Here is an 18,653-nt window from a genome sequence, read left to right as displayed (position 1 = left end):
ACTTTCTTGAGTTCTTTGTATATATTGAATATTACCCCTCAATCAGATGAAAGGTTAATAAAGATCTTTTCAAAATCTGTTTGCTGGCACTTTATCTTATTGACAGTGTCCTTTGCCTTACAGAAGCTTTGTAATTATATGAGGTTGAATTTGTTGTTTATTGAACTTAAAGCATAAGCCATTTGGTGTTCTATGCAGGAAATTTTACTCTGTGCCCATGTGTCTTAGGCATTTCCTCACTTTCTCTTCTATAAGACTCACTGTATCTGGTATTATGTGGAAGTCCTTGATCCACTTTGACATGAGTTTTGTACATAGATAAGCATGGAATGATTTTCATTCTTTTACATGATGACCTCCAGTTGAACCTGCAACATTTGTTGAAAATGCTGTCTTTTTTTCCACTGGATGGTTTTAGCTCATTTTTCAAAGATCAAGTGACAATATGTATGTGGGTTCATTTCATGGTCTTCAATTCTATTCTATCTTTCTATTTACCTGTCTCTGTACCAATACAATGCAGTTTTATCACTATTGCTTTGTAGTACAGCTTGAGGTCAGATATTCTTTTATTGTTGAGAAAAGTTTCCACTCGCCTGTCTTCTGTTTGTTTGTTTGTTCACTTGCTTGCTTGTTTTGTTATTCTGAATGAATTTGAGAGTGGCTCTTTTTAACTCTATGAAGAATTGAGTTGGAATTTTGATGGGGATTGCATTGAATCTGTAGTTTGCTTTTGACAAGATGACCATGTGTACTATATTAATCCTGCCAATCAATGAGCATGGAAGATCTTTCCATCTTCTGAGGTCTTCAATTTCTTTCTTCAGAGATTTAAGTTTTTTGTCACACAGAACTTTCTCTTCCTGGTTATCGTCACACCAGGTATCTTATATTATTTGTGACTATTGGGAAGGGTGTCATTCCCCTAATTTCTTTATCACCCTGTTTATTCTTTGAGTAGAGGAAGGCTAAAGATTTGTTTAAGTTAGCTTTATACCCAGCTACTATGATGAAGTTGTTTATCAAATATAGGAGTTTTATGCTGGAATATTTGTGGTAACTTAAGTATATTATCATTCGTATGCAAATAGTGTTATTTTGATTTCTTACTTTCCTATTTGAATCTCTTTGACCTCATTTCATTGTCTAATTACTCTAGCTAGAACTTTGAGTATTATATTTAATAGATAGGGAGAAAGTGGGCAGCCTTTTCTAGTCCCTGATTGCTTCAAGTTTCTCTCCATTTAGTTTCATGTTGGCTACTGGTATTAATATTATTAGGTATGGGCCATAAATTTCTGATCACTCCATGATATTTACCATAAAGGGTGTTGAATTTTTGTCAAATGCTTGTTTCAGCATCTATTGAAATTATCATGTCTTTTTTCTTTGCATTTGTTTATCTATTTTATTACATTGGTGGATTTTTGTATACTGAACCATCCGTACATCTCACAATGAAACCTAATTTATTATGATGGATGATGATTTTGATATGTCTTAGATTCAGTTTCCAATAATTTTATTGAATTTTTTACATCCATATTCTGAAGGAAATTGTTCTGAAGTTCTCTTTATTTGTTAGATCTTTGTGCTGTTTTGGTATCAGCATAACTATGGCTTCATATAATGAACTTGGCAGTATTCCTTCTATTTTCTGAGGCAGTTTGGACAGTATTGGTATTAAGTCCTCTTTGAAGGTCTGATAGTATTCTGTACACAGTAAGCATTATTACCTCCATAAGACAGTTTAAATTTATGTAAATGTAACATCAAACTTTTAAATCACGTACAGTCCAAGAGTATTTCTCCCTTTTCAAAAGCTGGCAGTGTGGCCAACAGCAAGTCACATAAATTGCTTGAAGTTGCTGACCTCAGTGTCTGAGGTTACAAAGATTTTGCCTTTCATCTTATATATTCTTTTTTTTGGATACTTCTTTATTTACATTTCAAATAATATTCTTTTCCTGGTTTCCTGTCCATAATCCCCCTATTCTCTCCCCCTTCCCTTCTTCTATAAGGGTGTTCCCCTCCCCATCTACCCTCCTTTACCAACCCCTCCCCATAAACTGCTATACTTGGGCTCAAATATTGGCAGGACCTAGGGCTTCTCCTTCCATTTGTGCCCAGCAAAGCCATTCTCTGCTACATATGCAGTTGGAGCCATGGGTCGGTCCATGTTTATACTCTTTGCGTAGTGATTTAGTTCCTGGGAGCTCTGGTACATTGGCATTGTTGTTCTTATAGGGTTTTAAGCCCCTTCAGCTCTCTCAATTCTTTCTCTAATTCCTCCAATGGGGTTCTCATTCTCATTTCATTGGTTTGCTGCTAGCATTCGCCTCTGTATTCAACATATTCTGGCTATGTCTCTCAGGAGAGATCTCTATCCGGTTCCTGTCAGCATGTACTTCTTAGCTCCATCAATCTTATCTAGTTTTGGTGGCTGTATGAGTATATATATATATATATATATATATATATATATATATATATATATATATGCCGTATGTTGGGCAGGCTCTGAATGGCTTTTCCTTCAGTCTCTGCTCTAAACTTTGCTTCCATATCACCTCCTATGGACATTTTTATTATCCCTTTTAAGAAGGAGTGAAGCATCTGCATATCTGCATTTAGGTCATCCTTCTTCTTGAGCTTCAGGTGGTCTGTGGATTGCATCTTGGGTAATTCAAGCTTTTGGGCTAATATCCATTCATCAATGAGTGCATATGATGTGTGTTTTTCTGTGATTCGGTTACCTCACTCAAGATGATATTTTCTATTTCATTCCATTCGCCTATGAATTTCATGAAGTCATTGTTTTTGGTAGCTGAGTAGTACTCCATTGTGTAGATGTAACAAATTTTCTGTATCCATTACTCTGTTGAAGGGGATCTGTATTCTTTCCAGTGTCTGGCTATTAAAAATAAGGCTACTATGAACATAGAGGAGCATGTGTCTTTGTTGTATGATGAAGCATCTTTTGGGTATATGCCCAGGAGAGTTATAGCTGGGCCCTCAGGTAGTACAAGAATGTAATGGAATAGCTAGCTACCATCTCTCAATTAAATGTCCCATAATAAGAAATGAGATAGAGTGAGAAATAGCAAAACATTTCCTTAAGTTATTTAGCAACACTTAGACCAAACATATTCTAGGCTCTAAGTCAATTATTTGGTGTTTTACTTACAATGTATCATTTAGTAATATTCATAGTTACAGACAATGCTGACTAAAACATTATTATTGCTTGATTCTTTAAGCTTGAGTGAGAAAGCAAGATGCCTCAGATATTTATTTACATGATATATGCATATTAATTGCTATCTTTCTTATCATCATAAATCACTTTTATATTAATACTAATGTCATACTCATCACAACTAATAAGTGAATGTTACAAAAGCAGACACATGAATTTATAGCAGGAATGCACTTGACAATTTAGTGAACTAAATGAGGGTGTGTTTTATGTCTCTCTAAAAACTGTCTGCTATTTAGTCCCATTCCTTTGGCTACCAATGGCACAAGGTAACTTCCAAAAACAAAGTGACCTGTTTTACTCAGACATAGTTGATTTACTACAGGTGGTTATTAAATTAACTACCATTAATAAAATTTCAAAACATTCTGCCTATATACTATACATAAGAATAGTATAAATGGACAGCTACATTTCTAGAATCAGATATGGTAGATTTATAGCAAAAATACAGTATCTCCATTCTACATTATTTATAGCCACAGAATTTAGAAATGACTTTGAATGCTTATTAATTTTAATGATTAGTCTTCTTTATCAACTTGAATCAATTTTGAATCTCAGGAAAGACCCACCTGTGGATATGAATGTGCTGATGTTTCTGTAGAAGTTTAATTGAAGAAGACCAAGTTTGAATATGAGTGGTATTGTTCTGTGGATATGAGTCCTAAACTCATTAAGTATTAAGTGAAAATATGAAATGAACTAATGGAGTACATGATTTATTTTTCTCTGATTCCTTGTTGATTCCATGGTCCAAGCTGGTTCTATCACCATGTTTTGCCTACCATAGTAGAGTATCTTCTTCTTTTGATTGGCTTTCTTTCAGAAATTCAATTACATCAAAGAGAAATAATAAGCAATACTGAAAACTGAAAAAAAATGTAGAGCATTTGCTGAGTTAAAGGTGACTATGTAGCTCCCAGAGACTTTTGAGATGTTTTCAAGAGAAATGTAGCAGAATACTAAGTTGCCATGTAGGGAGAAAGAAAAGAAAAACAGAGCTTGATAGCTCTTTCTGATATGATATTAGAAGGCCAAAATTTTGAAAGAAATGTAAATAGTGAAGATTGTGTTAAGGAGTTTCAAGAGGGGAACAAAGACTGCCAAGAACTGAACTAGGAACACATCATATAGAAGTTTACTAAAAATGTGGTAATATCATTGCCAACTTCTGAAAATTTTAATGAGCCTTCCTTCAAATGTATGGCAGAGATGAATTCTCTACAATGTTACCATTTTAGGCAATTATGTGAAGGGGAATTCTGAGTTGCAGTGGAGCCCTAACATCTTAGAGATCTAGGACTCTGAAATATCCATTGTAGTAAGCTGAAGGGAAGAGATATATAATACATTTTGAGAACAATGTAACATACGTGGAACAATAATGTTACCCTATGATTTAAAATGGTTCATTGGGTACTAAATTGACAAGGAACATTATTTATTGTCAGTTTTCACCATGATGATCCTTAGAATCTTTCATACCTATGAAGAAGTTTGAGGGTGGTCAAACTACCTTAAATGTGGATGAAGCTATCCTATGTAATATAGAGTATATTGAATATAAAAAGTGAAATATAAAAGGGTTCTGAGAAAAGGTATTGCCTTACTTTCTTCCTGGTTGATGGTAAGGACAAAGCAAATCCTATAAGTATACTTTTCTTGCCTGAATTGATTATATTCTCCAAATTAAGTGGCAAATTAAGTCCCTCTACCCTATCATTGCTTTTGGCCAAGTGTTTGGCTTCAAGAAATAAATGGTAACTAATACACCATCTATATTATGGTGTGATTAATTGAAAACTACACTTTGTTAAACATTAGCATACACTTTAAAATATTTTAACCAATTACAACTTCCTAGAGAATCAGTTTTCCTCATATCTATGATTTTATTCACTCTCAGATCAAGGTGGACATTACATTATTTGCCTTAAATAAGAATATAGTCCATTTACCTCCAAAAACTATTATATTCCCTTTGGTTGAAATTATGAGTGTTGATTTCACACTCTTCCCTGGAGTGTAAGAGATACGGTATTACATGAAAAAAGTCCAATTCTACTGTGATATAGATTTGATAGAATAAAAATGTCTTTATTTAAATATTTAATTCAATGCCCTTTAGTAAGTGTATAATGAAATACCACAATCTAATCTTAGATTTAGTATATCAATACCAGCCAAATACTATCACATTCAATTGCAATTGCTCCCCATTTCTTCAGTCAGCCTAAACAACTATTGGATTTTCTTTTCTATTGCTTTAATTTCCAAAGTATGTCTCATTAATATATCTCAACATTAGTGGTCTTTATGACCAAAATCTTCCCCACCAGGAAGATTAATTTTTAAACAATTTTGAACTTTGGTCAATACTTGATGTTTTTCATTTTAAAAGAAAGCTCTATTGTATAACTATGTTATAATTCTCTCATCTATTCACGAGTTAATGGACCTTTCTTCTGCTTTTGATTACAATGTACCATCTTGTCATAAATATTTATAAGCAATTGTTTGTGTGTATATTTGCTCCCATTTTTTAATACATACTTAGGAGTAGAAATATTTCATAAATGTGTGTGTAACATTTTCCAAATTTTATCTCATTAAACTTGAGGGCAGTGGCTTCACTGGAGAAAACTGTTTCACTGTCTTTTAAGACAGGCTCTTGCTGGGAAAGTCATATGACTTACTTAATAGGAGAACCCTCTACTATTGTTTTGCTTAATGGTCTTTTTACTAAATTGTTTTAAATAGTCATATTGATACCCACAAATTAAAGTTCCTAGCTTTCATCAGAGAAGCTTCTTACTGCAGTGGCAACTGACAAGCACAGAAAACTATAACTTGATGAAGCATTGAGTATAAGCAATGGGTGATACAGCTCCACTAAGGCTCAAGCGTCATCACAGAAAAGGAGGGAAGAAGAAAATGCCAGAATATGGGAACATGTACAGCAATAAATGAGTCACTGACAGTCTTTGCAGCTCTGATTTTATGCACAATACTTTCCCAGGATTTGACCCGTTCCCATTTTCTCATAACATGGTTGAAGGATCATGAAGCCACATCTTCCTCTGAAGGATAATAAGCAATCAATAATTGTTATAGATGAAAGTCATTTTTTTCCTTAAAATAGTCAACAGCATATTACACTTGCTCCAGTAAATAACTTCTCATCCACATTTGGCCAAAAATTTTAATTACACCAAAGAAGTCATGAAACTTGGAGAGAGAATGCGAACTGATTGGAAAAAAATGTTTTAATATGAAAGGGAGAAAGAAGAGGGAAAAAGTAGCTCAACTAAACTATAATGCACTGCAGAAATTTATGAAAAAAATTTATTTGCATTTCATGTGTTTAGATGCTTTGCCTGTGTTTATGTTTGAGTACCAAATATGAGCCTGATACACATGGAGACCAGAAAATACCAACAGATTTTCTGGAACTAAAGTTACCTAGCCTTGGTCATCAAACCACATCCGCTACATTAGAAGCCAGTCCTCTTAACTGGTATAAAGTGAGTCCGCAAATTATTCGTAAAAACTAAAAACAAACAAACCAAAGACAAAACAAGGAAAAAAAACAAGGAAACAGACCTGGCAAACATGTTTTAGAATATCTCATCAAAAATTTATTATGTTTAAGTTAATATCTTATTAAGTGATGAGTACTTTATCCTGTACCTTATATGTAATTGGATGGTATTTTCTACATCTGTTCTTAGACTTCAGTTTGTTACTACTACTCCTGAATATTGAAAAGGCTTTATTTTTTCCAGTGATATAACATCTAAGAAACAGCAATTTTTTGTATAGTTTTGGTTTTCTTTTTTGCTCATTTAAATCAAATTTTGAGAGTTTATGTACAAGTAACTTTAATGGGGAACTCAGCTAACTAATAAAAACTAAAGACAGACCCGCGGATCCTGGCCCGCAGCAGCTCTCTGCTCCCAGACCCGGTGAGAGAGAGACCCAACCGCCTGGTCAGGGGGGCACTCCTGAGGCTGCAGAGCGGAAGAGACCACCAACACTGCTCACCCCTGCCCACATCCCTGGCCCAAGAGGAAACTGTATAAGGCCTCTGGGCTCCTGTGGGGGAGGGCCCAGGAGCGGCAGGACACCTGCCTGAGACACCGCCTGAACCTGAAAGAAACAGACCGGATAAACAGTTCTCTGCACCCAAATCCCGTGGGAGGGAGAGCTAAACCTTCAGAGAGGCAGACAAGCCTGGGAAACCAGAAGAGACTGCTCCCTGCACACACATCTCGGACGCCAGAAGAAAAAGCCAAAGACCATCTGGAACCCTGGTGCACTGAAGCTCCCGGAAGGGGCGGCACAGGTCTTCCTGGTTGCTGCCGCTGCAGAGAGCCCCTGGGCAGTACCCCACGAGCGAACCTGAGCCTCGGGACCACAGGTAAGACCAAATTTTCTGCTGCAAGAAAGCTGCCTGGTGAACTCAAGACACAGGCCCACAGGAACAGCTGAGGACCTGTAGAGAGGAAAAACTACATGCCCGAAAGCAGAACACTCTGCCCCCATAACTGACTGAAAGAGAGGAAAACAGGTCTACAGCACTCCTGACACAAAGGCTTATAAGACAGTCTAGCCACTGTCAGAAATAGCAGAACAAAGTAACACTACAGATAATCTGATGGCGAGAGGCAAGCATAGGAACCCAAGCAACAGAAACCAAGACTACATGCCATCATCGGAGCCCAATTCTCCCACCAAAACAAACATGGAATATCCAAACACACCAAAAAAGCAAGATCTAGTTTCAAAATCATATTTGATCATGATGCTGGAGGACTTCAAGAAAGACATGAACACACTTAGGGAAACACAGGAAAACATTAATAAACAAGTAGAAGCCTACAGAGAGGAATCACAAAAATCCCTGAAAGAATTCCACGAAAACACAATCAAACAGTTGAAGGAATTAAAAATGGAAATAGAAGCAATCAAGAAAGAACACATGGAAACAACCCTGGATATAGAAAACCAAAAGAAGAGACAAGGAGCTGTAGATACAAGCTTCACCAACAGAATACAAGAGATGGAAGAGAGAATCTCAGGAGCAGAAGATTCCATAGAAATCATTGACTCAACTGTCAAAGATAATGTAAAGCGGAAAAAGCTACTGGTCCAAAACATACAGGAAATCCAGGACTCAATGAGAAGATCAAACCTAAAGATAATAGGTATAGAAGAGAGTGAAGACTCCCAGCTCAAAGGACCAGTAAATATCTTCAACAAAATCATAGAAGAAAACTTCCCTAACCTAAAAAAAGAGATACCCATAGACATACAAGAAGCCTACAGAACTCCAAATAGATTGGACCAGAAAAGAAACACCTCCCGTCACATAATTGTCAAAACACCAAATGCACAAAATAAAGAAAGAATATTAAAAGCAGTAAGGGAAAAAGGTCAAGTAACATATAAAGGCAGACCTATCAGAATCACACCAGACTTCTCGCCAGAAACTATGAAGGCCAGAAGATCCTGGACTGATGTCATACAGACACTAAGAGAACACAAATGCCAGCCCAGGTTACTGTATCCAGCAAAACTCTCAATTAACATTGATGGAGAAACCAAGATATTCCATGACAAAACCAAATTTACACAATATCTTTCTATAAATCCAGCACTAAAAAGCATAATAAATGGTAAAGCCCAACAAAAGGAGGCAAGCTATACCCTAGAAGAAGCAAGAAACTAATCGTCTTGGCAACAAAACAAAGAGAATGAAAGCACACAAACATAACCTCACTTCCAAATATGAATATAACGGGAAGCAATAATCACTATTCCTTAATATCTCTCAACATCAATGGCCTCAATTCCCCAATAAAAAGACATAGATTAACAAACTGGATACTCAACGAGGACCCTGCATTCTGCTGCCTACAGGAAACACACCTCAGAGACAAAGACAGACATTACCTCAGAGTGAAAGGCTGGAAAACAACTTTCCAAGCAAATGGTCAGAAGAAACAAGCTGGAGTAGCCATTCTAATATCAAATAAAATCAATTTTCAACTAAAAGTCATCAAAAAAGATAAGGAAGGACACTTCATATTCATCAAAGGAAAAATCCACCAAGATGAACTCTCAATCCTAAATATCTATGCCCCAAATACAAGGGCACCTACATACGTAAAAGAAACCTTACTAAAGCTCAAAACACACATTGCACCTCACACAATAATAGTGGGAAATTTCAACACCCCACTCTCATCAATGGACAGATCATGGAAAAAGAAATTAAACAGTGATGTCGACAGAGTAAGAGAAGTCATGAGCCAAATGGACTTAACGGATATTTATAGAACAATCTATACTAAAGCAAAAGGATATACCTTCTTCTCAGCTCCTCATGGTACTTTCTCCAAAATTGACCATATAATTGGTCAAAAAACGGGCCTCAACAGGTACAGAAAGATAGAAATAATCCCATGCGTGCTATCGGACCACCACGGCCTAAAACTGGTCTTCAATAACAATAAGGGAAGAATGCCCACATATACGTGGAAATTGAACAATGCTGTACTCAATGATAACCTGGTCAAGGAAGAAATAAAGAAAGAAATTAAAAACTTTTTAGAATTTATTGAAAATGAAGGTAAAACATGCCCATACTTATGGGACACAATGAAAGCTGTGCTAAGAGGAAAACTCATAGCGCTGAGTGCCTGCAGAAAGTAACAGGAAAGAGCATATGTCAGCAGCTTGACAGCACACCTAAAAGCTCTAGAACAAAAAGAAGCAAATACACCCAGGAGAAGTAGAAGGTAGGAAATAATCAAACTCAGAGCTGAAATCAACCAAGTAGAAACAAAAAGGACCATAGAAAGAATCAACAGAACCAAAAGTTGGTTCTTTGAGAAAATCAACAAGATAGATAAATCCTTAGCCAGACTAACGAGAGGACACAGAGAGTGCGTCCAAATGAACAAAATCAGAAATGAAAAGGGAGACATAAAGACAGATTCAGAAGAAATTCAAAAAATCATCAGATCTTACTATAAAAACCTATATTCAACAAAATTTGAAAATCTTCAGGAAATGGACAATTTCCTAGACAGATACCAGGTATCGAAGTTAAATCAGGAACAGATAAACCAGTTAAACAACCCCACAACTCATAAGGAAATAGAAGCAGTTATTAAAGGTCTCCCATCCGAAAAGAGCCCAGGTCCAGACGGGTTTAGTGCAGAATTCTATCAAACCTTCATAGAAGACCTCATACCAATATTATCCAAACTATTCCACAAAATTGAAACAGATGGAGCACTACCGAATTCCTTCTACGAAGCCACAATTACTCTTTTACCTAAACCACACAAAGACACAACAAAGAAAGAGAACTTCAGACCCATTTCCCTTATGAATATCGACGCAAAAATACTCAATAAAATTCTGGCAAACCGAATTCAAGAGCACATCAAAACAATCATCCACCATGATCAAGTAGGCTTCATCCCAGGCTTGCAGGGATGGTTTAATATACAGAAAACCATCAACGTGATCCATTATATAAACAAACTGAAAGAACAGAACCACATGATCATTTCATTAGATGCTGAGAAAGCATTTGACAAAATTCAACACCCCTTCAGGATAAAAGTCCTGGAAAGAATAGGAATTCAAGGCCCATACCTAAACATAGTAAAAGCCATATACAGCAAACCAGTTGCTAACATTAAACTAAATGGAGAGAAACTTGAAGTAATCCCACTAAAATCAGGGACTAGACAAGGCTGCCCACTCTCTCCCTACTTATTCAATATAGTTCTTGAAGTTCTAGCCAGAGCAATCGGACAATAAAAGGAGATCAAGGGGATACAGATCGGAAAAGAAGAGGTCAAAATATCACTATTTGCAGATGACATGATAGTATATTTAAGTGATCCCAAAAGTTCCACCAGAGAACTACTAAAGCTGATAAACAACTTCAGCAAAGTGGCTGGGTATAAAATTAACTCAAATAAATCAGTTGCCTTCCTCTATACAAAAGAGAAACAAGCCGAGAAAGAAATTAGGGAAACGACACCCTTCATAATAGACCCAAATAATATAAAGTACCTCGGTGTGACTTTAACCAAGCAAGTAAAAGATCTGTACAATAAGAACTTCAAGACACTGAGGAAAGAAATTGAAGAAGACGTCAGAAGATGGAAAGATCTCCCATGCTCATGGATTGGCAGGTTTTATATAGTAAAAATGGACATTTTACCAAAAGCAATCTACAGATTCAATGCAATCCCCATCAAAATACCAATCCAATTCTTCAAAGAGTTAGACAGAACAATTTGCAAATTCATCTGGAATAACAAAAAACCCAGGATAGCTAAAGCTATCCTCAACAATAAAAGGACTTCAGGGCGAATCACTATCCCTGAACTCAAGCAGTATTACAGAGCAATAGTGATAAAAACTGCATGGTATTGGCACAGAGACAGACAGATAGACCAATGGAATAGAATTGAAGACCCAGAAATGAACCCACACACCTATGGTCACTTGATTTTTGACAAAGGAGCCAAAACCATCCAATGGAAAAAAGATAGCATTTTCAGCAAATGGTGCTGGTTCAACTGGAGGGCAACATGTAGAAGAATGCAGATCGATCCATGCTTATCACCCTGTACAAAGCTTAAGTCCAAGTGGATCAAGGACCTCCACATCAAACCAGACACACTCAAACTAATAGAAGAAAAACTAGGGAAGCATCTGGAACACAGGGGCACTGGAAAAAATTTCCTGAACAAAACACCAATGGCTTATGCTCTAAGATCAAGAATCGACAAATGGGATCTCATAAAACTGCAAAGCTTCTGTAAGGCAAAGGACACTGTGGTTAGGACAAAACGGCAACCAACAGATTGGGAAAAGATCTTTACCAATCCTACAACAGATAGAGGCCTTATATCCAAAATATACAAAGAACTCAAGAAGTTAGACCGCAGGGAAACAAATAACCCTATTAAATATGGGGTTCAGAGCTAAACAAAGAATTCACAGCTGAGGAATGCCGAATGGCTGAGAAACACCTAAAGAAATGTTCAACATCTTTAGTCATAAGGGAAATGCAAATCAAAACAACCCTGAGATTTCACCTCACACCAGTGAGAATGGCTAAGATCAAAAACTCAGGTGACAGCAGATGCTGGCGAGGATGAGGAGAAAGAGGAACACTCCTCCATTGTTGGTGGGATTGCAGACTGGTAAAACCATTCTGGGAATCAGTCTGGAGGTTCCTCAGAAAATTGGACATTGAACTGCCTGAGGATCCAGCTATACCTCTCTTGGGCATATACCCAAAAGATGCCTCAACATATAAAAGAGACACGTGCTCCACTATGTTCATCGCAGCCTTATTTATAATAGCCAGAAACTGGAAAGAACACAGATGCCCTTCAACAGAGGAATGGATACAGAAAATGTGGTACATCTACACAATGGAATATTACTCAGGTATCAAAAACAACGAGTTTATGAAATTCGTAGGCAAATGGTTGGAACTGGAAAATATCATCCTGAGTGAGCTAACCCTATCACAGAAAGACATACATGGTATGCACTCATTGATAAGTGGCTATTAGCCCAAATGCTTGAATTACCCTAGATCCCTAGATCAAACGAAACTCAAGACGGATGATCAAAATGTGAATGCTTCACTCCTTCTTTAAATGAGGAAAAAGAATACCCTTGGCAGGGAAGGGAGAGGCAAAGATTAAAACAGAGACTGAAGGAACACCCATTCAGAGCCTGCCCCACATGTGGCCCATACATATACAGCCACCCAATTAGACAAGATGGATGAAGCAAACAAGTGCAGACCGACAGGAGCCGGATGTAGATCGCTCCTGAGAGACACAGCCAGAATACAGCAAATACAGAGGCGAATGCCAGCAGCAAACCACTGAACTGAGAATAGGTCCCCTGTTGAAGGAATCAGAGAAAGAACTGGAAGAGCTTGAAGGGGCTCGAGACCCCAAAAGTACAACATTGCCAAGCAACCAGAGCTTCCAGGGACTAAGCCACTACCTAAAGACTATACACGGACTGACCCTGGACTCTGACCCCATAGGTAGCAATGAATATCCTAGTAAGAGCACCAGTGGAAGGGGAAGCCCTGGGTCCTGCTAAGACTGAACCCCCAGTGAACTAGTCTATGGGGGGAGGGCGGCAATGGGGGGAGGGTTGGGGGGGGAACACCCATAAGGAAGGGGGGGGAGGGGGATGTTTGCCCGGGAACCGGGAAAGGGAATAACACTCGAAATGTATATAAGAAATACTCAAGTTAATTAAAAAAAAAAAAGAAACACTATTTTATAGATGAGTAAACATTCCTTGTGCCTAACTCAGGAATTTTCCAGCAGAAAATACACAGATTTAATATCCTAAAACAATTCTATTTGTATCATTTTAAAAAATATTATTTTATTATGAGTATATTGCATATTTTATCATATTAAAGTCATCATGTTTTTAATTATGGACATAATTAAACTGGATTATTTTATTATACTATAAAAAAAAACTCAAGACACACTTCAATATGTAGCTACATTATGATTTTTTCTTTCCAAAATCCCCCTTTCAAACAAATGCTTTGACATTTTCTAAAGTTAGTGATTAAGCTTATTTTCTTTTTTCCCTTTTCTTTCTCCCTCTCCCTACCCACCTCACCAAGAGAGACAAAATGGTTGAAACAAGGTTTACCTATAAAACTGAGATTGGCTGGGAGTTCACTTGATAATTCAAGGTGGCCTCAAACTCACAGTTCTTTTGCCTTTGTTTTCCAAGAACCACAAGTGTGTATCAAAAGCTTTGACATGAGGGAATGCATGAATGGTTCATCACTAAAAAAATAGCTAATGCTCCATATCAGGCAGCTATGAATGCCTACAACTCTACCTATAGAACTGTAATATTCTCCCCTGGTCTATACAAATAGAAACACACACACACAGACACACACACGCTTGCATTCACACGCGCGCGCATGCACACACACACACACACACACACACACAAAATTAAAACAAAAAGGCTAGAAGTTTGAAACAAACACAGCAACAAAAACAGGTTTTCTTGGATTTCATCTTTCCCATTCTTTTTCTTATTCAACTTAGGATCTTATTCTTTCAAATCTCATAGGTTTAATACATTATCTGAAACATAATGAACTTGCTAGTTTATTAATTTTGGCATTTCCTCATTATATTTGCAAATAAAGAAATAGAATCAGTGTCATTCAACACTTATATCAAAATCTTATAGAAGTTCTTCTCAAATTGAAGTGACACCTATTGCCTAGCCAATCCTAAAGTTCCTTCTCCTGATAATAATGTTAATCCATAAATGCTTAAAATAACTGTGAGATTTCTACCACACATTTATCATACTCTTTTAGAAATAATTCCTTGCCAGATAAGAATATAAACAATAACATGTAGGAGTTGATTAAATAGAAAGCATTATCCCTTCTGTAGAATCATACTCATTCTCTATTCAATGAGCATTAAGTTAGGGACAATCATAAAAGTTTTGAGAAATCTGCAGCAACTATGAAATTATATGATCTGTTTCTATGACAAAATTACAAATTCTTGAACTCTTACAATGTATTGCTGAACTTCATTTTATGCTTAACGAAAATAAAAATTTCTGTTCACTAGAATTCAAGACTAGTTCCTGAAATTCTGGGCACACACGAATGAAGAGATGCTCCCAGTAAGAATATCTTGGACTGGCTTCCACCATGCTTAGATCACATGTGTTACATCCACAGAGATCTTAGAGATATTTAGCTTGATATTTATAGTGATGAAATATCTTTGATAATTTAGAATTGAATAAGAGAAAACAGTTGAATAATTTGTTACCTCTCTAAAATTATCTTTACAACTTCTGATTTGCCTGAAATTTTAATAAAAAAAATACATAAAATATAGTCATGACAAAGAAGAGAAAATCCTTATACTCAATATTATGAAGTTACTGAGATAATAATACAAAAGGATGTTAGGTTTTTACCTGTTAATAGAAATACAAAATTTGTTTCTGAATTTTCATTTTTAATTTTCAATGCATCAAAATGCAATAAACACATGTCATATAGAAAATCCAATGATAGCATTTACGACTTCATATCAACAATTTAATCTCTTTCAGGAAAAATAGACTTTGTGAAAACATGAAGTTGTTTTCAAAGAAGATATTTGTACTGATGGACAGATCTAACCTATGTCAGACTTCTCTATTGAAGGTCATTGGTGATGGTCATCAGAATGATGCTAAAAGTTGCTGGCAAGGGATGTTTAAAATAATGTTTTTGAATTATTAATGCAACTATAAGGACAGAATCAAGTATTTCAGTGGAACTCATAATCTTTGAAAGACCAATAATGAATACTAAATTTTAATGACATTCACAGTAATACCAAAATGCACCAGTTCATTTGCCATCAACCTTTTTCGCGTTCCACTAGGAGGTCTTTAAATTTGTAGGACAGGGTACCATTTGATGGCAAGGACAGGTGACTTTCATTTTAATAAGTATATTTAATTTGGCACGGGCACATGCAAAGAGATAAGAAAAACTTAGAGAAAACTCTTAAAGCCAAAATAAGAAAAGCAGGAATTGTATTTCTCAGAAACGGTCAAATTTTAATTTAATCTTTAGAAAAATTACTAAAATCCTTAAATGGAGAATAGTAATTTACGGATATTTGACAAGAAACACAATAATTTAAAATGTATGGATTTACTCAGTTGAAAATCAAATCAGGTAAAATCTGAAAAGAAGCCCTGCTAAAAGAGCAACTCCATGGTGTGATCTGAGTTGAACAGAAATTGGCAGAAATTGTCAGCAAGCAGGCAGCATACACCAGTTCATATGAAGCCCTTAGCACATTTGCAGTGTTTGATCTGAACTCAGTCAGAGAAGATGTACAGAACCTTTGAGACTTGTGGGTCTCATGTAGTGGGGAGGTCTGGTGCAGTGGGGGTGGATGTAGGGCATTCACTTGGATTTACTGGAGAAGGGGAGCTGTGGGATGGTGTGGAGAACAGACCAGGAGAAGGATAAAGTCTGGACTGTAAAAATAATTAAAGAATAAATAAAAAATAAAATAAATAATTTTCAACATCTCTTCTAACACATTTTAGGGCATCATAAAATTGAGAGAATTAAAGTTACAGTTTACAGATCAAGTTCAGGCTGAGCCAGGTGGTGTAGTAAGTAATATGATAGAAGAGTAAAAAAAAACACTGGGCATTCTTCCATACCGAACTAAAACTTTTTATTTTATTTTTATTTTTGTAGTTGCTGCAATGTCACAGGAGATTTGCCAGCAATGCATTTATTTGAAAAAGGAAAATAACTACACTGATAATCCATGGCTGTTATCTAAGTCTCCTGGCTATCTGATATCTAATATACACCAACCAACAGATTATACAGTGTACCCAGGTGGCCCTTTGGTGATACTGATTATTCACTCTCTCCTGTGATCTTTTTTCTCCTATCACCAAAGTTCTTCTCCTGTTCCTCCTCCTCTGTTGTAACAGAAACTGATATGGGAATATTTAGAGGTGCTGTAACCAATGGAGTCTTTTACAAAAAAAAAAAAAAAAAATCGAGTCCTGGAATATTACTGGCAAGGGAACCTTTTGGTCGAGATGCACTAGTATTTATGGAGTACAACGATTAGAGGAGAGAGATTATACAAAGATAAGAAAGATAATAGAATAAGAGGAGGGAGGGAGGCAAATTATATATATATATATATATATATATATATATATATACACACATATATACATACACACATATATGTATGAGAGAGGCGGGGAGATCTAAGAACACTTATAATTCTGGTATTGCAGAATTGTCTCAGAAAACAGAGTTCTTTAGCAGGAAGTCTTGGAACTTTTAAGACTTACGGCAGCAAATGTAGTGACAGATAAAGTAAGGAAATAAAGAGTTTAGTCCTTTGGGCCTAACCAGGTATCATAGTCTCTCTGTTTCTGCAACATGAAAACACAACTCTAGAGTAAAGTTTTCAATTAGGCAATCACAAAGGAACAGGAAACAAACTTTCTTCTTGCATTTCTGACACTAATATGAGCAATCAATCACAGAGCTTTGACTTGTGGTATCTGTCCTAGTGGAACAGGTTTGTCTGTTTTCATGGCAAACAATTCATGCTAACTTAAAATAATACACCTAAGCATTTTCACAATTTCTATGCACTATTCTCACTGGGAGTTAGACAGTTTCTCTTTTAAGAATTTAACCATTCTGAAGTCAAGGTGCTAAGAAGATTGTACCTCTTTACTAGATGTTAAAAGGAAAAGTCCAATCTGGGTTGGGTTGATTAATCATTTTGTAGATTTTATGATCATAGCAGCCACCAGATTTGCTTCTGGAGTCTGCTATCTATGCTCTTTCATATCCCTGAAAGAGATGATGATGAAATTTTCATATGCTTCAAATCTTTCTAATCCCATAATCTATCATATCACTCAGTGAATGTAAACTCTACTTTTAACTTAATAAAATGACATTTATGGAGAGCTAAACAATCCAGAAAAATATCTCTTACAGTTAACAAATCGAACTGACAAAGGAGAGACCTGCCTGAAGCACACCGTCACAGAGCCATGGGGTGACCTAGAAAAGACACTTTCAGTCTCCATTTTCCCTCAGAGTTGGGGCTGTCACACAGCCCCCACCTACCCAAGAGAGCTAGTCTCCCAGGAGTGCCTTCAGTACTTAGATCACAAGTGCACAGGCCCACAGAAGGGACAAGTTCCAGTCAGAGACAGAAAAACCAACTAACATCAGAGATAACCAAATGGTGAGATGCAAGCTCAAGAGCATAAGAAACAGAAATGAAGAATACATGGCATAATCAAAGCCAGTTCTCTGACCTCAGCAATTACTGGATATCCCAACATGAAAGGATTGGAGTTAATATTAAATATTATTATGATGATAGAGGAGTTTAAGAAGGACATAAATAACATCCTTGAAAAATATAGGACAACACAAGTAAACAAGTAGAATCCCTTAAAGAGAAAACACAAAATCCATTAAAGAATTATAGGGAAACACAACCAACCAGATGAAGGAATTGAAAGAAAAAATAATCCAGGTTGTGAAAATGGAAATAGAAGCAATAAAGCAGTCACAGAGGGAGACAACCCTGGAGATAGAAAACCTAGGAAAAAGATAAGGAGTCATAGACACAAACATCATGAACACAATATAAGAGACTGAAGAGAGAATCTCACGGTCAGAAAATACCATAGAAAATATTGAATAACAGTCAAAGAAAATGAAAAAAGCAAAAAGATGCAAACC

Source organism: Rattus norvegicus, chromosome 13 (genome assembly GCF_021556685.1).
Source record: "Rattus norvegicus strain SHRSP/BbbUtx chromosome 13, alternate assembly SHRSP_T2T, whole genome shotgun sequence".
Lineage (NCBI taxonomy): Eukaryota > Metazoa > Chordata > Mammalia > Rodentia > Muridae > Rattus > Rattus norvegicus.
This window is presented reverse-complemented; position numbering follows the sequence as displayed.